At 41.4% G+C, this 23,967-nt stretch overlaps 2 long non-coding RNA genes across 2 annotated transcripts in view; one reads left to right on the top strand and one right to left on the bottom strand.

Annotated features, from left to right (window-relative positions):
* LOC144457517 (uncharacterized) overlaps positions 1-895 on the bottom strand; it is a 47,667-nt gene extending 46,772 nt beyond the window's left edge. The window contains exon 1 of the long non-coding RNA XR_013486870.1: positions 418-895. This is a non-coding gene — a long non-coding RNA (uncharacterized LOC144457517). The remainder of the gene's footprint in view (positions 1-417) is intronic.
* A 146-nt stretch (positions 896-1,041) lies between these two features.
* LOC110219361 (uncharacterized) lies at positions 1,042-20,653 on the top strand. The gene is made up of 3 exons (XR_002327599.2): positions 1,042-1,516; positions 7,371-7,416; positions 20,138-20,653. It is a non-coding gene; the product is annotated as an uncharacterized LOC110219361 (long non-coding RNA).
* The last annotated feature ends 3,314 nt before the right edge of the window (positions 20,654-23,967 follow it).

The raw sequence follows: 23,967 nt of genomic DNA, 5'->3' as shown, positions 1-23,967 counted from the left end.
GAAAAGGGAAGCCCAAAGGAGAAGGTGGGTTCCCCGTCCCTGGAGCTCTTCAGACAGAAAAACTGGAGGATCCTTTGTCAGGATACTGTAGGAAGGATTCACAGAATCATAAGATCACAGATTTAGAATTCTAAAAGACTTTAGAGATCATTAAGTTTAACCCTCCCAGTTTACAGATGAGGAAACTGTGGCACAGAGCATCAGTCAATAAACATTTCTTAAGCTTCTACTTTGTGCCAGGTATCATGCTAAGTGCCTGGGATACAAAGAAAGGCAAAATAAATCAAGAAATCAATAAATAAATCACAGTCCCTATTCTCAAGGGTCTCACAGTCTAACTGGGGAGAGAACAGGCAAACAAGAATGTACAAACAAACTTTATACAGAATCCACTGAAAGATAAGTGAAATGATTTACCTAGTGTCACACAGCTAGCAAAGGCATGAGGCAGCATTTGAATCCAGGTCTTTCTGACTCTGAGTTCAATGTTCCATCCATCTCAGCAGGGTGATCCTTGCTAGGGTATGTACTGCTCAGACCACATAGGCTCTGAGCTCCCTTCCAGTGCTGAGCAGCCAGTTGAGCAACCATCAAGCATTTATTAGGTAGTTTTCTCTGCCAGGCACTGTGCTTGGCACTAGGGGTTACAAATACAGTCACTGAAACAATCCTTACTGGCAAGGAGCTCATTAGTGGATCTGGTCACTCTGTCCTGGCATGGAATCTGTCACCAGAGAAGCCTTCAAGTGAGCACACTGTCCTGGTAAATCTCAAAATCATATGCCCTCAGCCCAAGATTCCAACTCCTGACTGGAACTGAGCCCCTGTGGCTGCCCCAAGAGGATTGGGGACCTAGGAGAGTTCAGGGCCACCCCCTCCAGGGCGCTGCAGGTGTCTGCAGGTATCTGCAGGCAATGAGAGGCGATTAAGGCAGGAGTGTTGTTACTGTTGTTTTAGCCAGTTTATCATTAGCCAGCAACTTCCAGCTCCCAGTGTCTTTCAAAAGGCTGCTTTTGCTCTTGCTGAGAAGGGACAGGGAAGCCAGCTGGGGAACAAGGACTTGGCATACAGCTAGCATACTGAGGATTATGGGAGGGAAATGGCAGAACCATCCAGTCCCCTCACTTTACAGATAAAGAAACTGAGGCCCAGAAGTAGCAATTTAGCTGAGATTATGAAGGTAAGAAGTAACAGAGACAGGATTTGAACCCAGGTCCTGTGACTCCTTCCACTATACTTTCCTGTCCATTTTTATCACTTAGTTATTGTAACTGTCATTCAGGATTAAATTTGAAGGTTGGGAAAAATCTCCCCTGCTTTTATGATATTTGAAATGAGCCAAAAATCAATCAGTGGTTACAGAAGTCACAGGTCAGTGCAGCCCTTTCAGGCATTCTGCAAAAGAGAACTTTTGGTGACTACTGGTCACCTGGTATCCTACCAGAAGTTAATATTTCACTTGCTGGGAGTTTATGGAACAGAGAAAGACAATGAAGCTGGTCTTGAAGGGCCAAAGGTAAGACTTTCAATATTTCCTGCTTGGGTTCATACACAGGAATAGTATAAATGTACTTTGGATGAGAGGGTAACTCCAGGAGAACAGCTGGAGAGGCTATTCATAGAAAAGCATGCTATTTGAACATTCCTGGCATTTGAATCAGGCTCAGCTAACCCCAGCTGCCTTCAGGACCACTGAGTCACCCTGCGCCTTCAGGGCCGAGGAGTGGCAGAGGGCAAAGGAGAGTTTCTCCCTCAGTCAGCTGAATGAAATGCAGGCCCAATTGATGACCTTGACAAGGACAGTTCTTCCCTCCTGGGATGGAGGGCTTAGAGGAGGAGGGCTCATTGGTAATCATATTAGACTGGCTTCCCTTCACACACTCCCCAGAGGTCAACGACAAGGGAGCTTCCTCCAACCTTTATTTGATTTTCTGACTTTAGCCAGGCAAAGGGGAGAGTCACAGGACTCTGTGGAAATCCAAACTCTAGCTGTGTGGCAGCGGCCAGCACACCCCATTTTATGCGTGGCCCATAGTAAGCACTTAGTAAATGCTGGTTCCTTGTTGACATGGACACAGGGAAGGCAATCCAAGACAGACTGGGAAGTTGTCAGGAAACACGGGGCTTTGTGGGCCAGCAAACAGCCTGTCCTCTCCAGACTGTGGCTGGCCCCTTTCCCTGGCCATTGTATCATCTAGGCCAGGGGTGGGGAAGCTGTGGCCTCGAGGTCGCAAGTGGCGCTCTGGGTTCTCAGATGCAGACCTTTGAATGTGTGGATTCCATCAAAGGGCCGAATTTGAGAACTTAGACGGCCAGGGCCACAAGTTCCCCACCCTTGTTTTAGGCATTGCCCTCTATGGCCTCATTACAGAGGCAACCATTTTCCTGCCATCTTTGTAATGATCACCTGGGCCAATGACACCCAGAAATCTCTAAGCTTCCAGAAACCAGTGTGGCTTTGACCTCATCTTAGGCCTACAGACCTGGAGGAAGATGTAGTCCAGTACAAAGCAGCCCTGTTCACTTTCAGGCCATGTCGGCTCCTTCCCTACTCCCTATGCTCACTCCTGTTCTCATAACCAGGAAGTTCCATCCACCTGCAATTTAGGAAAGAGGGAAAAAAAGGAATGTATATAGCACAGGTTCCACTTTTCCCTCTAATATGATTTCCAATTTATTCTTCATTGTCTTTTTTGTACATCATTGTTTACATGTTGTCTATCTCTCTCTATCTCCTACCAAACTGCCATAGACTGAGACTCTTTGAAAGCAGGGACTTTTGTTTTTGTCTGGTTTTTTTTTTTTTTGCCATTCTCTGTATCCACAGTGCTTAGCATAGTGCCTGGCACATAGCAGATATTTTTAAAAACAATTGTTGTTAACCTAACATGTCTCCCATGATTCTGGAATCTTTCGTTGTCCCAGGATCAGTTACAGGAAGTTGGGGGATAATTGTAGTTAGTTATATAAAGATAGATCAAGTTCCCCATCAGTATATTCTCTTCCCATAGACCAGGAAAGAATTATAATTCAAATAGTAAGGTCTTCATTAAGACAGAGTAGCAAATTAAATGACAAGGGAAATCCAGCAGGGGCTCCTCTTCTACCCACCACATACCCATTAGACTATACACTCCTTTTGAGTATAGATGGTTTCATTGATTTTATATTTGTATCTTGGGTGTCCAGAACAATGTCTAGCTCATAGTAGGTGCTTTAGACATGATTATTGATTGATTGATTGATTCTCATAAGATAAATTCTCCTCCCCCACCTCTCACCATCCAGGCTTTACTATCTGTCCTGCAACCATATCCCCTAGACCTCTTGGTTTACCATAAGGAACCCTGGGCCTTCCAATTCACCCCACTGCCATTCTCTTCAAACTTCTGGGCCTTTCCATAGGCCTTGCACCTGAATTTTCTTATTTTTCTTGTCTTCCCCAGTTGGAAGGTGAGCTCCTTGAGTACAGGGACTGTCTCAATCTTCTACCTGTATCTGCAGTGGTTAGCACAGTGCTGGGCACATAGAAGGCACTTAATAAATTATTTTTGTTCATCTATCCATTCATTACATCTTCATTGCTGCTATCGCTTTCCCCCCAAGCTGTTGCTGACATCTGCTGGCGTTTTCATCTGTATAGCTTCTGCCTCGAAGAGAACAGAATGTCATTGGTCTTTTGCAAGATTTCCCTGAATCAACTGCAAATCAGCTCATTTCTAAGTTAGGCTTACAATCCTACTAGTTTGCATAGGAAAGTGATCAGGTTGAACGCTTTCCTTTTAACTCCCTCATGTCTCTTATAACAAGGGTCTGGGCCCTGGAAATTACCTTTGAGCTTTAATGAACTTCCAGAAGACATTTTCGAAGGAGTAGGACAACTGGCTACTTTTATCCTCTATTCTTGTCACAATGTCCTTAATAAAAGGCCCCTATCCCCATCTACAAGTGTATATCTAAGGGCAGCTAGGTGATGCAGTGGATATAGCATCAGCCCTGGATTCAGGAGGCCCTGAGTTCAAATCCGGCCTCAGACACATAACACTCACTAGCTGTGTGACACTGGGCAAGTCACTTAACTCCAACTGCCTCATTAAATAAAAAACAGCATATCTAACATTGTATTATTGATCAAACTATACTACCCTCTAGCTGTTTTATGTATTTCCATTATCTCTCCAATTAGATTGAAAGCTCCTTGAGGCCAAGAAATCGTGTCTTTTTTTTAATTTCCACATCATTTGACACAGTATTGAGCACACAGTAGTTGCTTAATAAATACCTATCTTTATTAGACAAATATTAGTTATGTCACTTTGGGAAAGAATATTTAGAATGAATCCACGTTACAGACAAGGATAAGAACTATTGCCATTTTACATATTTCTACTGTCTGACGAATGAATTTCTAAATTCTACCTATAAGACAAACTAACCCTACCTACAAGAAATTTGCTATTCTGCTTAGAATAAAAATATGTATTTCCCTTCATAAATTAAGATGGCCTCAGTTATATCTGTCAAATAAGGATGTTAGATGTCATGAGCTGTAAATAATAGCATCTCACATTTATATAGCTCCTACCACGTGCCAGGAACTGTGCTAAGTGTTTTCTAATTATCTCATTTGATCCTCACAAACAGCCCCATGAGGAAGGTGCTATTATTATCCCCATTTTACAGATGAAGAAACTAAGGCAAACAAAGGTCAAGTGACTTGCCTAGGGTCACAAAGCTACTGAGTGTCTGAGGCTGGATTTGAATTCAGGTCCTCCTGATTCCAGGCTTGCCCCTCTAGCCACTGTACCACCTAGCTATCTCTTTCTGCTCTACGATTTCTAGATTATATGGTTTCAGTTGTTTTTCCAGTGATGCAGCTACCTTACACAAATCCTTCACACGTTCTCATTCAGTCCCCCTGTGATTAATTGTGTTTGCAAGATGGGTGGCCAGGGAGTGGGTGGCATCTATAGCTACAATAGTGATGTTTGCTTTCCTTCCAAGAAGCTAACTTGCTCCTGAAGTTGTGGGATAATGGAATCTATCACTGGAAGGGCCTTTAGCACCACTGCATCTAAGTCACTCATTTTACACACACGGGACCTTAAGCCCCAGGGCACTAAAGTAATTTGCCCCAAGCCTCCCTAACATTCAGTGATAAAGCTGGCATTCAATCCCAAGGCTTCTGGGTTCAGATCCAATTTTCTCTCCACTATATCTAGGAGCCTTCTAGGATTAAAATAATTAGTTGGACTTCGTCACCCCATTGCTTCCCAAAGCACCAGGTAGCTCTTTCCACGTGAACAGGCGCTTTCTACATGGCAAGAAGAAAGATATCTGGGAAGTTTGATCCAGAGTACAGGAAGTAGCATCCCCTGGGTGCATGGCAAGAAGCCACCCCCAACCACACCCAGGGAGCTAATGAGCTAAGACTGGATAGACCTTCTGGGGGTTGGGGAGGGGTAGTTCTTCTATTTTTCTCCTCCTCCACGTGACTTAGATCCTTATCGTAATAAGAGCTATTAACAAAGCCAAACTTTAACCTCATAGTCACATTGACCAACCCCTGGCAATACTCCTAAGGACTTGACCTCTAAAAGTCTCTAGTTCATGCCCCAGGAGAACCCAAGGTTTTCTTCTGGGCTTGTCAGGCTCAACAACGGGTGACTAATGAACAACTCCATTGACTGAAGCCCTCCCACATTCTTCTCCCCATTTTCCGTCTTCAGTGTAGCTTTACATAATGGCCTCCTGTTTGGTTAATAAGTGGAACCTTAGAAATTTCTGCTGTCCAAAGGCCTGGGAAGAATGTAGGAGTGTACCCTACAGTATCTGGTGGCTGACACAGGATTTTCCTTTTGATTAATGGAGCACAGTGGGATTTTTAGCTATTATTGTAATGATTAATATGTCAAATCAATATCCAAAGGGAGGAGAAAAGGAAAGAGTTGGAGAAGGGAGGGAGAGGTTAGAAGAAAGAGTGTGAAGAGATCGAAGTGGAGAAAGAGAGTTGAAGGGAAAAGGAGAGAGACAAAAGGATAGGAAACTAGAGAGATCAAGATGCTGAAGGCCAGCAGGTCAGGGATCTTGAGACCTGCTCCTTCTGAGTACTTGGGTTATCCCCCTATCACACCTTGGGAGCTGGTCAGCTCCCCAGGATACTGTGATAGTTAGAGTAAGATCCATGTTCCTCTAAGAGTTCTCTCCTTGATGGTGTCTTTAGGGTGTAGGTATTTCAACAGGTGAGATTTTTCCTTCATTTCATTTCTTTCAGCAACTGTTGCGTTGGTGTGACGATGCTAAGAGCTCTGTACTAATCAAGGTACCACTTTTCAGAAACAAGCTCAGAAAGGCAACAGTGACTTCACTAATCGCCTATTATCTGTGTCCTTCCAAGGGCAGAAAGAATCAAGTTCCATGTATCCAACTGTAAAGATGAGTCTAAGAAGACATAGTATCCTTAAGTCTTAGCTAAAGAGAAAACACTAGGTAGGGACAATAATTTGTTCATTCCTAAACTGTGTTTCCATTTACATTTCTATTCCTAAAGCTAATTATCAGTTTAATCTGCAAAGCAACTACTTTTTGAAGTACTTTTAGTAAATGGAAGTCTGTTTGCTCAGCACAAGTATGTTTGAATTTCCTAATTTTAGTACTTTATAATACAATTCTAATCCAATCCCCAAATATTTATTAAGCTAGGAGGCGCAATGGATAGCATGTCAGGCCTGGAGTCAGGAAGATCTGAGTTCAAATCTGGCCTCAAACACTCACTAGCTCTGTGACCCTAGGCAAGTCACTTAACCCCTTTTTGCCTCAGTTTCCTCATCTATAAAATCATGGTAATAGTAGCACCTATCTCCCAAGGTGGTTGTGAGGATCAAATGTGGTAATAATTGTAAAGCCCTTAGCAAGGTGTCTAGTATATTGTGGGTGACAGATACTTATTCCCTTTTCCCCCCTTAATATATAAATCCTAGGGAGCTGTCTGAGGCACATAAGAGGTTCAATGTCATACCCTCCCCCATCAGACAGCCAGCAAATGCCCGAAGCCAAAACTGGGGCCCAGGTCTTCCTGATTCCAAGCCCAGAATGCTATCTACGATGCTACCTTACCTTTAAATGCTTCACCTACTGGTTCTTACTATTATAATGCCCCTGAAAGGATAATTTATTCCTTCGGGTGTGTCAGCCTGTGTCTAGATGTCAGAATGCACAACTCCCAGTCACAATGGGTGAGTTTTCTACTAGGACTGGATAGTTTCATTGAGATTTAAATTCATTCCACCATTCCACTCCATCAAAATGAAGCAGATCCACGGTGAGAAGGGTCATTAGAGCTCATCTCCTCCACTTCTTTCATTTTACAGATAAGGAAGCTCACACGACGCAGAGTTGGAGAATGACTTGCTCAAGGTAACCCAGGCAATAAGTCACGTAAAGTAATAGGACATCTTAACAGGCTCATTTTACCATGGAATGCTTTGTCTCTCTGGGTCAAGCAATGTCTGCTTCTTGACACTTGACCATTCTATCCAGTAGTATGCTGAGAAATGTTTAACAACCAACTCTCCAGGGGAAAAATAGGTACCCATGACATAATTTTAAGTTTAATCTATATTAACATTTTCTCCATTGCTTAGATCTAGAGACAAGCAACAAAACAATAAATCAATTCCTGATTTGTAGCATTCACCAATTTCTGAGGTATAAACGCTCACATAGAAAATTTAACAACCAGTTCTCAAAGCTTATGCCAGCACACCCTTGAAATTTACACCATTCCAAAGGATAAAAACCTGAGAAAAACACAATGAGGATTTAGACCTAACCACTGAGAAAAGGGTTATCCAATTTTTGAAAGACAACTCCTATTGAATTTCTTGTCTCAAACATCCTGGGAGCTTTGCCACTCCCTACATTGAAAAATGAATGCTGAAAAGTTAATCATTTTCAAAGGGCTCCTATTTTCTTTGCATCATCGAAAATTTAATGTAAATGTGTCCCTAGTCCAGATGAAATATTTGAACTTCAAGTGGTTTGCTTTCTGCTGAGGCTTTGATCCTACTGCCTACAGCTGGACCCCTAATTGATTCTATACACACGGTCTAAAGGGAAGCTGTTCGCTGGGGTTTTGAGGATACCTCTTGGGTTGAACTAGGCAACTAGGTGGTACAGTGGGTAGAACAACAAGGCTTGGAATCAGCAAGACTCATGTTCATAAGTTCAAATCTGGCCTCACACACTTACTCGCTCTGTGACCCTGGTCAAGTCACTTAACCCTGTTTGCCTCAGTTTCTTCATCTGTCAAATGAGCTGGAGAAGAAAATGGCAAACCACCCCAATATCTTTGTCAAGAGAATGGAGTCACAAAGAGGTTGGACATGACTCAACAAAGCTGGGTTGCAGTAGGTGGTTCTCCTCAAAGAAAAGAGGTCCAAAGTTTGGGCTTTTTCCATTCTCCAGGCAATAGCTTATAGTCAATGAATGCTGAATACACTAAGTAAATATTAACTTCATAGTATGACATTTAACCTATTGCTCTACTAGAGTACCTTGTAGCCATAATTGCTGGGAGGAGAAAACTTCAAAAAACAATGGAACCTTTGAGAAAATTTTGTCCAAACCTCTTCATTTTATGGAGAAATAAACTGAGCTGCTGAGAACCACAATGACTTTATTAGAGTCACATGCGTAGTGAGTGGTGGAGACAGAAGCCAGCCCAGATGTTTCAGTACTAAACCCAGTACCCTTTCCAGTATAACACATTCTTACTCTAGTAAGAACTTAAAGGAGAACCAAGCAACTTTAGACAGCCCCTACTTAATTATGCCAGGTCCAATCATAATTAATAATAATGCCATAATTAATCAAATGCCTACTCCTGCAAGGAGCCTGCCCTGGTTCCCCTAGCCAAAGATAAGCTCTTTGGCCTCTCTGGTAATATCCATGCCATTATCCCTCCTACTAGGACCATTGGGCTCCTGACTAGTGAGACTTCACCATACCTAGACTAAACTAGACCCAAGACACTTATTCAACTTTTTGTTTACACCTCTTAATTATATTTTCTGTTGTAATCTTATTCTTCCCTCCCTCTATTAAGTTGTAAACTTAAGGACAAGAGCCGTATTTTATTTGATCTTTGTATCTCCAGCCATTTTTCTGCTATGCCACTGTATGTGTCCCCTTTCCTTCCCTTCTTCCTCTATTCCCAATTGCTTTCCTCCTTTAGCTCTGGAAACAACAGTCAAATCAACACTATTATTCCTAGAAAGGACAGTCAATCCCTTGTCCTAAGGCTGAATTTATACTACTCTGCAACTTTCCAGACCAAAACATGCTTCCCTGGCCACCACTATAACGTGTTATCTTCCTCTCATAGAGAATAAGCGCTTGGAGGGCAGGGGCTGTCTTGCTTTTTGTAGCTGTATTCCACTCTTGAAATATAGTAAGTACTTAATAATGCTTTTTATTCATTCAATCATCATTATTCAGTCTTTTTTGTTCACACCTCTTATTCAATTATGTTTTCTGTGGCAGTTATTCATACAAGCTTTATTCTCCCCTTCCCTCTATTAAATCATAAATTTCAGGGCAAGTTGTTATAGAATCATTTCAGTCATGTCCAACTCTTCCTGATCCCATTTGGGGTTTTCTTGGCAAAGATACTGGAGTGGTTTGCTATTTCCTTCTGCAGTTCATTTGACAGATGAGAAAACTGAGGCAAACAGGGTTAAGTGACTTGCCCAGGGTCACACAGTTAGTAAGTGTCTGGGGTCAGATTTGAACTCATAAAGACATCTTCCTGATTCCAAAACCCAGTGCTCTATCCATTGCACCACCTAGCTGCCTTTTGAGGATGAGCCACATACTGTCTGATCTTTGTATTGCCCTCATTCAGTACGACAGTATACCATCTGCCACAGTGGCCTCTCAATAAATGTTTGTCAATTGAATGTTTAATGAAGAGTACACCCATCAGAGAGACAGAAACTAAGGCACAGAAGAAGAATCTATTCTTCATCGGGTTCTTCCCTTGAAAGAAAGTGCCTATTTTCAGGATTTTAAGAGGAAATTGATCTCTGGGATTTCTCTAGCATCTTATACTTTCAAAGTCCTTTGACTGTGGTACATCTCCTTTTCACATTAGTTTTAGTTACTTTTCCCCAAACCCTTGCCATGTCTGGAAACCCCTGAAAAGCAGACTAGACAAATTCGTAGGATACAAGGCCACTTGCAAGTTTGAAGAAAGTTGGGCAGTTCCTTTACCAACACTCCCCTGCCCCCACTGGAAGTGAGAAAGTCAGTTATCCTTCCTTTAGCACCAGTGCTAATGCACTCAAAGGATATTGGGAGGCAGGGAGAGGCCAAAAGTGGTCAAAAGCTGGGGAACTTGGATTCTGGTAAATAGCTTCAGAACCTTGGGCAAAGGCACTTAATAACCTCAGTCCTCAACTTCCTCATTTTTCAAATGACAGAATGGAGGCTAGAGGGCCTTTGTAGCTCTGAAACTCTCACTCTCTCTCTCTCTCTCTCTCTTTCTCTCTCTCTCTCTCTCTCCTCTCTCTCTCTCTCTCTCTCTCTCTCTCTCTCTTTCTCTCCCTCTCCCTCTCTCTCTCTCTCTCTCTCTCTCTCTCTCTCTCTCTCTCTCTCTCTCTCTCTCTCTCTCTTTTTCAATTCTACTCCACCTATTTCTGAGCCAGCAAGAAAAGATATTGGAGAGGGGGAGACTTGAAGCTTCCAATTCCTTCTTGTTCCCCCTTTTAGCCTATTTGGAAGTAAAAACTTCCCAATTGAGAGCTGTTCGGAAATAAAATGAGCTTCTTAGAAAGACTGAGTTCCCTATCACTGAAGGTTGTCACCCAGAGCCTGGATGACCACTTGAAAGGGATATTGCAAAGGGATGTCTGCTCAGGTACACCTCGATGGTCTCTGAGCTCTCAACTGTGAGGTGCTATGATGCTCTGCTCTTAGATTCCTTTGTGAACCTTCCAGATTTAAACTCAGGTCTTCCATCTCCCTCATTAGAACTGGGAATGACTAAGGTGGTTTTAAAAATCCATTTAAAATTTTAACTAAGGCTCTTTTCTTTCTTTTTTTTTCTTTTTTCTTTTTTTTTACAAGCCCACCCAAACCAGAGCCTCAGCATCTAACTAGGTAGTGGAGTATGAGGGATGAGGGTGTCCAAGCTCCCCTGACCATGACTGCTTCTAAAGCTGTTCCCATTCTGTCTTCCCATAGTGTTTCCGTTCAAAGCACAGTCTGCTTTGGTGTTGGTCAGATAACAACACGACAGTACAGTCAGGCCCTCGGGGGCCTTATTCTTCCAGGGAACAGCATGGGAAACAAAGGGCCCACATTTATTTCTACAAGGCCTTGTCTCTTATAAATGGGAGTGCTGACACCTGCTGGCCGCAAGAGCTGGCCCAGCCAATCAACTGGAGGCCATGCTAGGTTTAGTAGTCTCAGATTTGAGCCGCAGCCACTCTGATGGTCAGTCCTCCCTACTCCTCACCACCCTCTCCCCTCTGCTCCCTCCCACACACTAGCTCTCTCAAAAGAGCCTGAAGGCAAAGCCTGCCCTGTGCATCAACCCACTAGAGCTCCGCCTACATGATGTCTCCTGAGGGCCACTGAAATGTCCCCAGAACCAAAATAACTCCTTCTTCCGACCGCCCTGGTGACTATAATTCCTGCTATTTGCAATCATTCTTCTGAATTCAAGCCTGGTCTCCAGAAGGTTCCTGTTAAAGCACAAATGTGTAACTCGGAAGGAGTAAAACATTAACCCTCTAGGCAGCACAGTATTGTAGATATAACACTGGACCAGAAATCAGGCAGACCTGGGTTCAAATCCTGCCTCCAACATTTACTAGCTGTGGGCCCACAAGAAAATCACTTCACCTCTCTCCACCTCAGTTTCCTCATCTGTAAAATAGGAATAATAAGGCTGTAGTGCTCATTCACAGGGTATCCAGATTAAGCTTGAGGGGGGAGATCAGCTTGCGAGGATTTAGAGAAGACCTCCAGGAGGAGAGGGCACTCAAAGGAAGCAGCTGTGAAGTGGAAATGAGAGCATATTTGGTAAATATTTTGCTAAATGTCATTAGTTAACTAGGTAAACTACATCTCAAGAAGACCCTTGGGTGACTGATACCCCAAAACAGTTAAGTTTGGATTGGTGGGTAAATGGAGGAGACAGTAAGAAAGTTCTTAAAGATGGGTTACCCTAGGGAGGCTGATGACAAAGCAAGCCTTGGGGAAGCTAGAAAAGGCTAAAAAAGAGAGGTCAGGCATTAAAGAAAAAAGCACTGAAGGCAAACTACCTTCATCTACTTCGTTACTTTGCTGAGTGATGACCCCAACTGGAGGTGTGGGGATACTCCTGCCGGACGTCTTAAGGCCCCATATGGTCTCTCCAGTCTTATTTCACATTATCGTCCTCCACATATTCCATATTCCAACCACTCTAGACACCCCCAAGTGCACCCCAGCCTTTAACGGCAAGAGGGAACTTCAGACACAAGAGCTACGTGTTTGTTGTTGTTCAGTCATATCCAACTCTTCACGACCCACTTGGGGTTTTCTTGGCACAGATACTCGAGTGGTTTGCCATTTCCTTCTGCAGTTCATTTGACAGATGAGGAAACTGAGGCAGACAGGGTTAAGTGGCTTGCCCAGGGTCACACACTGTGTGAGACCAGATTTGAACTCATGAAGATGAGTTTTCCTGACTCCAGGCCTAGTGCTTTATGCCCTATGGCACCACCCAGCTGCCACATCTTTATGTGTGCTCATTTCATATCCCTTTCTCCACTCCACCCTCCCCAGTAAACCATGAGATTGTTGGAGTTTTTTTGTCTTTTTTACCACAAGCACCTAAAGTAGAGCCTTGGACATAGTAGCCACTCAAAAAATGTCTATTGAATAAATGAATGTTTCAACCAAGCAATCAATAGTATGCAAAGCTAAGTTGGCCAAGGATGCCATTTTTATATGACCTTGTTGAAAAGAACGCAGGAATAGAAGCCAAGAAATTTAGGTCTTGTCCTGGCTCTTCCATGACAAGTGATTTGATTTCTCTGTATCTCAGTTTCTTCATCTATAAAATGGGAGCAATAATAATAATAATTGCCCGGCAGAACTGTGAAGATAAAGTAATTGATGATAGCCATAAAGGTACCTCATTTTTCAAATTTTTACTTATATATTTCCAGTTCCAAATTTTCTCTCTCCTTCCACCCTCTCCTACACCCATTGAGAAAGCAAGAAATATGATACCCATATTTACATAGGAATATTAAACATATGAAGTTGTGCAAAACATATTTCTGCATTAGCCATATTTGGGGGGTAGGGAAGCAAGAAAAATAAAGGAAAAAATATGCTTCAATTTGCAATCTGAGTCTATCAGTTCTCAATCTGGAGGTAGATAGGATTTTTCTTTGTGAGTCCTTTGGAATCGTGGTAGATCATTGAATTAATCAGAATTACTAATCTTTCACAGCTGATTATCTTTCTAATATTGCTGTTACAGTGTAGATTGTTCTTCTGGTTCTGCTTACTTCACTTGTCATCAGTTCATATAAGTCTTCTCAGGTTTTTTTCTGAAACCATTCCCTTTATCATTTTTTTCTTATTTTTATAAAATATATATTTATATCTTATTCAAATATGCATATATTTATAAAAATATATTTATTTTCTTATTTCTTACAGCACAATAATATTCCATCATATTCACATATCATAACTTATTTAGCCATTCCCTGATTGATGGGCATCTCCTCGGTTTCCAATTCTTTGCCACCACTAAAAGAGCTATTATAAGTATTTTTGTACATATATAGGTCCTTTTCCTTTTTCTTTGATCTCCTTGTAGTGGTAGTGTTCCTAATGGTAGTAGACCTAGCAGTGGTAATGCTGGGTCAAAGGGTATGCACAGTTTAATAATGTATAGTTCCAAATTGTTCTCCAGAATGGTTAGATTAGTACACAGCTCCACCAACAGTGTATGAATGTACCTGTTTTCCTATATCCCTTCTGGCATTAGTCATTTTCCTTTTCTGTCATCTTAGCCAATCTGATGGGTGTGAAGTGGTACCTCAGAATTGTTTTAATTTGCATTTCTCTAATTATTAGTGATTTAGAGAATTTTCATGAGATTATGGATAACTTTGATTTCTTCCTCTGAAAACTGCTTGTTCATGTTCTTTGACCATTTATCAATTGGTGAAGTGAAGGTACTTCAAACAGTAAACATACCATACAGATCTATAGTGTTGTTATTATTAACTGGACAGAGACCTGTCTGGTATCTACGATTTCTGGTCTGTTTAAGTTAGTACTAGATATGTGTTGGTGGTCAAGAACACTGAATTGAGTCGAGATTGGGTCCTGTCTGTGTGGACTGGCAAAAGTCATTTAAGGCTCTCTAAACCTCAGTTTCCTTATCTATAAACTGGGGGTCATAGTACCTGTACTTACCCTTGGAAAGATCATGGCAAAGTGGATAGAGAGCTGGGTTTGGAATCTGGAAGATGGGTTCAAATACTACCTTCTAAATATTACAAGCTGTCTGATCATAGATGCATCCTTTAAATTCTTCAGCTATAAAATAAAGATGATAATAGCTGTAGTAACTAACTCAAAGGGTTGTTATGAGACTCAAGTGAAATAATATACATAAAAATGATCTGAAAAAATGTAAGTGCTATGTAAATATCAGAAATCATTATCACCTACCTCATAAGGTTGTTGTGAAGGTCAAATGAGATAATTCATGTGAAAAACTCTCTAAAATCATATGGCATATTGTATGGGACACTGGACATAAGAGTGGGTTCAAATCTCACCTCAGATACTTCCTATCTGATTGATTCAGAGTAAGTTACATATTGTGCCTCAGTTTCCTCATTTACAAAATGAAAGTGCTGGACTCGATGACCTCTAAAATCCCTTCCAACTCTAAATCTATAATCCTATTATCTTATCATTAGCCTAAGCTTTGTAAGAGAACTTCAGACATCTCAAAACCACAGAAAGGAAATTTCCCCTTTCCCTTCCATTCTTTCTTCATTTTTCTCCTTCCTCTTTCAATAGGAGGCTTTCTTTCTAGGGGGAGCCTGGAAGGGTCTTCTTGCTTTCAGGAATGAAGGGCTCTTGAGATGCATCTCCTGTGGGACAACCTTCTGAAGGTCTGGACTGGACCCAACAGAGTTCTCTCTGCGGCCTGTCATTCTGACTTCACAGCTCGGTATCTTACATAGCTGGACGAGATTGAAATGAAGGCTATGGCAGAAAGGCTACTAGTATATGGTAGAGCCAGGTAGGATTTTGACCTGGAAGTGATTTGAGTGAACAGCAAAACCAATCCCTCTCATTTCACAAATCGAAGCCTAGAGTGATGATACAACTTTCTCAAAGCCAAAGAGCCAGTAAGTAGCAGCTCTTAGATTTATAACAAGTTCTAGGACCTGGAGTGGAATATAGAAATTTAACTCCAAGGCCATCATTCAGATGTCTCCTTGAAATCCAGGTGGGGCTTTTCAAGGAGTGGAGGATGCTACAGAGGACAGTGCAAATTTGATTTGTGGTGGTTTTTGGAAGTGGTTTTTATTTTTGTTTAGCTTAATGGTGTAATACAAAAAAAAAAATAAGATGACTAGAAGGAACTTTAAACACCATCCATTCCAACCATCTTCTCTGAGAGCTGGGGAAACTGAGGTTGAGAAAAACTGAGTGACTTGCCCAAGGTCACAAAGGAATTAAATGCAGAGCAGGGATTCAAATCCAGTTCTGTTAGACTTCTCTGTGCCCCAGCTGCAGTCTGAGGTGCTGTGACACTTTCCAAAACAATGATGGAATCTGAAAGCTAGCAGAGAACCTTAGCACCATGTAGTGCAAACCCTTCAATTTATTCTTTTGTGTTCCTTCCATTGAAGTCATGTCTCTGAGGCACAAGGTCACACAGCTAATTGCAACAGAGTCAGGTCTGCTGACTACCTCTTTCCACTACATCATATTTCCTCCTCTGTGGGTATCTACCAGAATTTTCAGGAGTCCTGGTCTAACTTTAGGAAAGGAGGAATTTGGAAGGCCATATATGGATTGGCCCATGAGTCACCCGTGATGAATATGTCATCATGTGAATATGTCATCAAAAGATTTGTAGTTTTCAAGTTGAAATTCCATTACTGTGGGAGTCTCCTCTGCCTCTATTACCCCTTTTCGGTTCAGTCTCACAGTGAGGAAGCCACAGATCTTTGAAATATTGGCCATTCTCACATCCTTTGCTTTGGAAAACGTCAACAATGATGGAGGACGCAGCTTGGTGCTATAGAAAGAGTCCTGAGTTTGGGGTTAGGATGTTGAATTTAGAAACAAGAGAGCTTCCAGAAATATGCTTGGCTCTGAATACCAACTCTGACAGCCATCAGTTAGATGTCACAAAGCCTCATTTTCTTCATCTGTAAAATGGAACAATACTTTGGCTACTTCCCTCACAGAACTGCTAGGTGACATGGGGGAAGGGCAGTTTTTGCCTTTCTATATATCCCCAGCTCTCAGCAAAGTACCTGACACATAATAAGCTCTTAATGAAAGAACAGAATTTAATAAAACCTCAAAGGATTAAGCTGCATCAATTGGCACAATGCATTTTAAAAATCCACAAGGCAAAGAAAATAAAGATAGGATGAACAATTTTACTTCAGAGTAAAATTATAATAAATTTTATGCATCAATTATCATGCCTAGTCCTTCTAGTGTTAATCAATGCCTGAAGACTGACTCCTCTCTATATTTATGAACTATTATTATTTAAAATCACAAAGCATGACATAGTAGATAAAGAGTTGGCCTCAGAATCAGCAAAACTTCAGTTCAAGATTCATTTCTGACATATTGGCTGTGAGATCCTTGGCAAGTCATTTAACCCATCAAGGCCCAGGAAACTCTCTAAGACCATAAATTGCCAATCTGTGGCAGCTTCTCACCAGCATTTCCCCATGCTAATGATATCACAGGTCTGATTTAAAAAAACAAATACCTAATTTATTAAGAAAAAAATGTCTGTTAATAACAGAATGTCAGAGGTAGAAGGAATCTTGGAAGCCCTGTCGTCCAAACTGGTACCTAACAAGCATCTCCTCTCCAAATTCTCTGACAGGTGGTCATTCATTTTTTTTTTATACTGTCAAAAATATCTGCTTTGCAGATAGAGTTTCATCAGAGAAAAGTTTCATTTACGGATAAGTTGCAAGCACTGAAGAGCATTCACCACTGAGTTTGCCACCAGATAATTCAAACTAAACCGAGCAAAGCTGAAAGGGTTTTTGTTGGAAGATTCCGAGCAGGTCACTCAGTCTACTGGCCTTCATTCTGTGACCCTCATTTGCCTTTTGCCATATCAAGGCCCAGGGCAAAATGTTGTTGGAAGGGAACATTAAGCACCAGGGTTGAAAGATTTCTATTCTAATACACTTCTCACCTCCCTCCATGGTGAAGGTTAAAACTGCAGCCCAATTCTCCAGTGACTCACTCCAGGAACAGGACATGTGACATGAATGAACCTGGTTCTCCCAGGGCTGCTCACCAAGGGGTGAGACAGAGATGGCATTGTTCACAGGAAGATTCAGGAAGTCAAATATCCGGAGTAAGGTTGATGTACTCAGCTCAGCCCGCAGCCTTAAAAAGGAACTCATTTTTTCCACTAATCAGACCAAGGCATTTACTTATTGCTGCCCATTTTCTGAGGGCCCTGGACGGAGCTCTAGAGACATTAGTTCATTTAATCTCTGGGAGGTGAGAAGGGGGAGAAGGGAAGCATCACTTCCGCACAAATATGGAGACAAAGGTATGATGGAGCTCCAACAAGAAGTCTAATCACAGAGCAGTGTTAGGTGGTAGGCTTCGTAGGGCCACGATGAACATGGAAACACATATTCAATCACCACTGATCAAAAGATCTGGGCCTACGACTATATATAAATATCCCGATTAGAAAGGCTACTCAATTTTTCCATGAGGAAAAATTATTCTTTTAAAAATAATGTACTATTGAAAGATTAGCCCTGAACATGAATACAACCAACTGAATGTGCTTAAAAATCATTTTTCAATGCGTGCTATTGTTTGGTTGTTTCGATTATGCCCAACTCTTCATGACGGGGTTTTCTTGGCAAAGATACTGAAGGGGTTTGCCATTTCCTTCTCCAGTTCATATGAGGCAAACAGAGTTAAATGACTTACCCAGGGTCACATAGTTAATGTCTAAGGCCAAATTTGAACTAGGTCTTCCTGATTCTAGGCCCAGGGGTTCTATCCATTATGCCGCTTAGCATAAAGTATCCTAAAAAAATGTTTTCAGTTACTCTCTCTAAGTCTTTTTCAGAATTCTTTGTTCATTCATTCCTTCATTCTTATTCACTTTTCCTGCTACATGGTCATTGAATAGACTCCAACCTTCAGATTCTGCTTCCTTTACTTTGCAGTGTTCCATATGGAGCTTTCTAGATTACTTTGCATACTTCATACCTGTATTCTATTTAATTAATGTGCTCCCATTTACTCAACCACTTTCCTATTATTGGATATTTAGGTTGTTTTCAGTTTTTATTGAATGACACAGGCTGATCTCAAGGGAAGAAATCCAAGCTATCAATAACCACATGAAAAAAATGCTCCTAATTATTAGAGAAATATAAATTAAAACAACTCTGAGGTTCTACCTTACATCCATCAGACTGGTGAAGGTGATTTAATATAAGGAAAATTACAAATATTGGAGAGGTTACAAGAAAACAGGCATAGAAAACACTATTGGTTGAGGTATAAATTGATTATATATAATGCCATTAAGAAAATTTTTGTGTAAACAGTTATTCTGTTGTTTGTGATAATACTTTAAGGCTATCCCAATTATAGGATTATTGGGTCAGAAGTTATTGTTATTTTCATAACTTTTACAGTATACTGCTATAGTACTTCACAAAAGTGTACATAAGTTTGCAACTCCACTAATAAGGAATGTGTCATTGCTCAACAGGGACAATTCAACCTCAACAGCACCAAGCTTCATAGCTTTTAGTTATTTTTGCCTATTTTATGAATGTAAGGTGGTACTTCAGCATTGTTATACTCTGAAGAGGAAAACCTACTCTTCATTTCTTCCAATATTTTAAGATCAGTGGGATTACAGTTGACAGTTATTGAGAGTGAAGTCATACCTGGGAAAGGAGGAAAGGAAGGAAGCAGTCCGAGAAAATGTGGTAGACGTGGTGAAACTAGATTTCAAGAAGGCATTTGTTAGCCCCCTTCACCACATCCTTATGGACAAGATGGAGAGAGTGGGACTCTAAGTTGGTTGAAAGGCATTACCTGAATATCATTGAATAATAAGTTGATGTTGTCTTGAAGAGTAGTCTCTACTGGAGTGCTACAGAGTTCTATCTTTGGCTATGTCTTGTCCAATATTTTTTATTAGTAACTTCAATGAAGAAATAAATAGCATGCTTATCTTATGCGTACCTAACTGGTTCATTAGACCTGAAATGACCTAGTTGAACATCTTCATTTTACAATGAGAAAACTGAAATCTAGATATATGGAATAAGGCTGGAGGTCACACAGGTCAAAAATAGCAGAGATAGAATCCACATCCAAGTCCTTTGACTTCAAACACAATGTTTTTTTCCACTAAATCACACTGCTTCTCACACAGATGACATGACACTAGTATAACAGGGGACTGGACACTGACAGCCTAGTCCTTGGAGCATCCTCATTTTTGCCCTTCCTGGTAAGTCACATAGAGCATGCAAACTATATCTTACTTGATTTCAATCCAATAGAAGGCCTGGGGAGCCTTCTCCTGGCCAAGAATGAGCAAGAGCCTGGTACCATAGAGTGAAAGACTCTTCTGATTGCCTGAGGAGACAAAAGAACCAATGATACCAGAAAGGCCAAGCCCAACCTGAATCAACGTGCTCTTTTTCCTGGCAATCTTCTCCTGAAGCGGACTGCTATGAGCCTCCAGGTGGAGGAAGGGTAGCTGCCTCTATCTTCCACCTAGCTGGAATTTATGATGCATCTGTTCCTTTGGTCTCTTCTGTTTATTTTTTCCTCATTATAGATGCATGAGTTGACCAGGTTATAACCTCATGAACTTCAAAAGGTCAGAAGAGTCATGCACTCAGCAGCTAGAATTGGTAATAGAGATCAATGGAAACAGTAGCAGAAGTAGCTGAATCAAGTGAAGAGTCAGCCTTGAGGAGCAACCTGTTCTACCTAGCGCAACAATGGAATGCCCCATCTCGGCCAACACACTCGGTCTCATAAGGAACCAGCCAAGATGAATCAGGGAGCCACTTGTCCATGTCCAAATGTCCTCAACCCAAAATAGACTTGATAGGAATTCCTTGGGGCCAGGAGTCAAGGGTATCCCTGAGCCCCTCATGTTCCCTACAACCTCATGTATCTCATTGGAATAGCAATATAAGTTTGATCCCACTCTTACTAGGGGCGTGCGTGCGTGCGTGCATGTGTGTGTGAAGGAAAAATGTTCCCTCTGGTTTGTGGGAATTATTTTGTTCTTGCCATACCTTCTCAGTCAAGTCTACTGTTCTTGTTATATGTTCTAAATAAATTCCCTCTAAAAAAAAAGCTAATTGATGTCAGCTGATTGATTAATATTGTGGGAAACATACCAGATGGGGGCTCATTAACATCAGCAATCTCAGCCCCTTTGAATTATCTCTTGAACCCTAGGCAGTAGGAGTAGAAGCCACCCTCTGAGGATCCAACTTGCTAGTGAATGAACCCAGAGGGAATGCTATGCTAAGGAGGATAGCTTAGATGTTAAATGACAAAATAGAGATCTATGGGCATTCTTACATGATATAGTGAAATGCTGAGCTAAATCTAATGAAATTCCATAGAGATAAATGTTAAGAACTGCACTTAAGTGCTTAAAAATCCATTGCCAAACTACAGCATGGAATAGATGAGTAGTTCATGTGGAAAAAAAAAATCTGGAGGTTTTAATTGATGGCAAATTCCATATGCACCCTGAGGGTGGTGTGGTTACCAAAAACCCAGTGAGATCTTTGGCTGAATGAGTATCACATTCAAAAGGGGGGAAGGGAAGGGTTGTTAGCCCTACTTCACCAGTCTCTGGTCAGAACCTTATCTGGAATCAAGCAATATATCACAAGCCTGATGTGACTGGGCACTATAGCAGACAAAGTCAGACAAAGACAAAGACAAAAGCAAATGATCCCTAATCACAAGGAGCTTTACTCCTGACTGGAGTTAAAATGTAGCTCTATGAGAATATACTGAATATGTACAACCCAAGCAGCAGAGGGGATTAGGGAAGGATTCATATAGTAATATTGTCACGAGATCATAGGAACATGGTTTTAGAGCTGGAAGGAAACTTGGAGATCATCTAATCAAGAATTCCCAAGTCAGGTGTTCATGTCATATGGAAAAACAATTGGAGAAAGAGGAGTAACTGAAGAAGAGAATAATTGGTCGAGGTGAGCATCATACTGTCTTCAAATTTCTTTCTGGCTGTTGCGTGGAAAAAGGAGCAGACTAGGAGTTCTCTGGAGAGGATAGAAAGAGGACTGAAATAAAAGGTAGAAGTTACATCGAGGCAGATTTCAGCCTCAGAGAAGAATTTTCTAACAATTAGAGGTGGCTGAAAATAGAACAGGTTGCCTCGTGGGAAAGTGAGTCAGTCTCCAATGATAATGTTTAGGCAGAGGCTGGAAAGCACTTGTCAGGGATGCAGTAGAAAGGACTGATAAATCAGGCACAGGGCTGGACTGAATGAACTTGCTGAATCTTTCCAGTTTTGATTTTACCCTGCCCTAAGAAGGAGTCTGGGGAAGTCTTCCTTCCTTGGTTACTTGGTTCTTTTATTCCTTTACAATACTTCTGTTTTTCTCCTTCCTTTAAATACACACATCAATACACACACACACACACACACACACACACACACACACACACACACAGAGGTACATTTCTCCCTTTTCTTTTTATTTTTCCACCTCTTCTTTTTACCCCTCCTCTTTCCAACCACCTCCTGAAAACACTACAGGATCTCCTAACCACACAAACAACACTAGTATTTCACATTACTTTTCTCTGTATTTTTCCATTTCCTTTCGTGGCCTTGGTCAGATCCCTATGCTCCATTATCTCTGTTCACTCTGCTGTTTGCTTTCATCTTCTAACCAAAGGAAGAAAAGCAAAATCTTATTGACTCATGGAGAAAACATTTATTGGACTTCCAGTCCCCTCCTAAGGACAGCAGCTGGTAATGTTGATTCTCCATCTTTTCCAATTCTTCCATATTCCTCTAATTTCACACTGATTCCCTCTTCTTCCTTGACAAATAACCCCACCGGCGGCCCAGGTGAAGTGTGGAGAACTGAGAGATGGTTGGGAAGGTGATCCTCCTGGGGACCTGGACTCAGAGGGTACAATTTATTTCTCTCCAAGCTCTACTCCAGACTCCTCCATCATGCCCCAGAAAACAGTTCATCTTGAAAGAAAATGTTAGTCCTGGAATTCTCACCTCAGAAGGACCTCAGCACTTTAGACTTCTCCCTCTGATTAGACGGCCCCTTCCATCATCTCCATTTAGGGGGGCCTCCCAGTGGTGGTGGTTGTTGTTACTGTGTTGTTGTTCAGTCATGTCCAACTCTTCGTGACCTCATGTACCGTCTCATACCTGGCCCTTCTATTCTTCACTTTCTCCCAAAGTCTGTCCAAGCTCATGTTCATTGTTTCCATGACACTATCCATTCATCCCTTCTTTTCCGTCATTCCCTTTCCCTTTTGCCTTCCATCTTTCCCCAAATCAGGGTCTTTTCCACTGAGTCCCATCTTCTCATTTGTGACCAAAGTATTTAAGCTGAAGCTCCAGTATTTAACCTCCCAGTGAATAGCCTGAGTTAATTTCTTTAAGTATTGACTGATTTGATCTCCTTGCTGTCCAAGGGACTCTCCAAAGTCTTCTTTGGCACCACAATTCAAAGGTGTTGATTCTGCGGCACTCAGCTTTTTTTTACAATCCAACTCTCATAGCCATACACTGCCACTAGAAAAACCACAGCTTTAGCTATACAGAACTTTGTCAGCAAGGCAGTGTCTCTGCTTTAGTGTGCTGTACAGAGTAGACACAGTTTTCCTTCCAAGGAGCAAGCACCTTTTAATTTCATGACTGCAATTGTCCCTACAGCAGTCTTTAAGCATAAGAATATAAAATCTGACGCGGTTTCCATTTCTTCCCCCTCTATTTGTCAGAAAGTGATGGGAATAGTTGCCGAAATCTTTGTTTTTTTTTAAATTCATTTCTTAGCAGGCTACAATTGAGACTCCATCATGCCCCTATTCCCCCCCCTACACATACATACACACACACACACACACACACACACACACACACACACACACACACACGCAAGCGTAGATATTTTTTAGCTTCCTTTTTAAAGTGTTTCCTTTCCCTACTAGAATGTAATCTTCTGGACAGCAAGAACTCTTTCTTTTTGCTTGTGTTTGTACTCCCGTGCTTAGCACAGTCCCTGGCAAATAGTAAGGGCTTGTGGATTGAATGACTGACCATGGGAAATACTGATGCAGTTGGGAGGGCTATCCAAATACTAGAAGAAAGGACACACCCCAACATCAGTCACCTTTAAGCCGCCATGAAATTGTAGACAGAAACCAGTAATATAAGCTACAATAGCAGACAGTTCATCTAGTGCAGGGGTTCTTAAACAGGGATCTGTAAACTTTTAAAAATATATTTTGATAGCTACATTTCAGTATAATTGAATTCCTTTGTAAATCCTATGCATTTTATTTACATATTTAAAGACATTATTTTGAGAAAGGATTTATAGGATTTAAAAGATTGCCAAAAGGGAAAAAAGCTTAATAACC

This window comes from Phascolarctos cinereus, unplaced genomic scaffold (genome assembly GCF_003287225.1).
Source record: "Phascolarctos cinereus isolate Bilbo 61053 unplaced genomic scaffold, phaCin_HiC Scaffold_5;HRSCAF=322, whole genome shotgun sequence".
In the NCBI taxonomy this organism is placed as follows: Eukaryota; Metazoa; Chordata; class Mammalia; order Diprotodontia; family Phascolarctidae; genus Phascolarctos; species Phascolarctos cinereus.
This window is presented reverse-complemented; position numbering and strand designations above follow the sequence as displayed.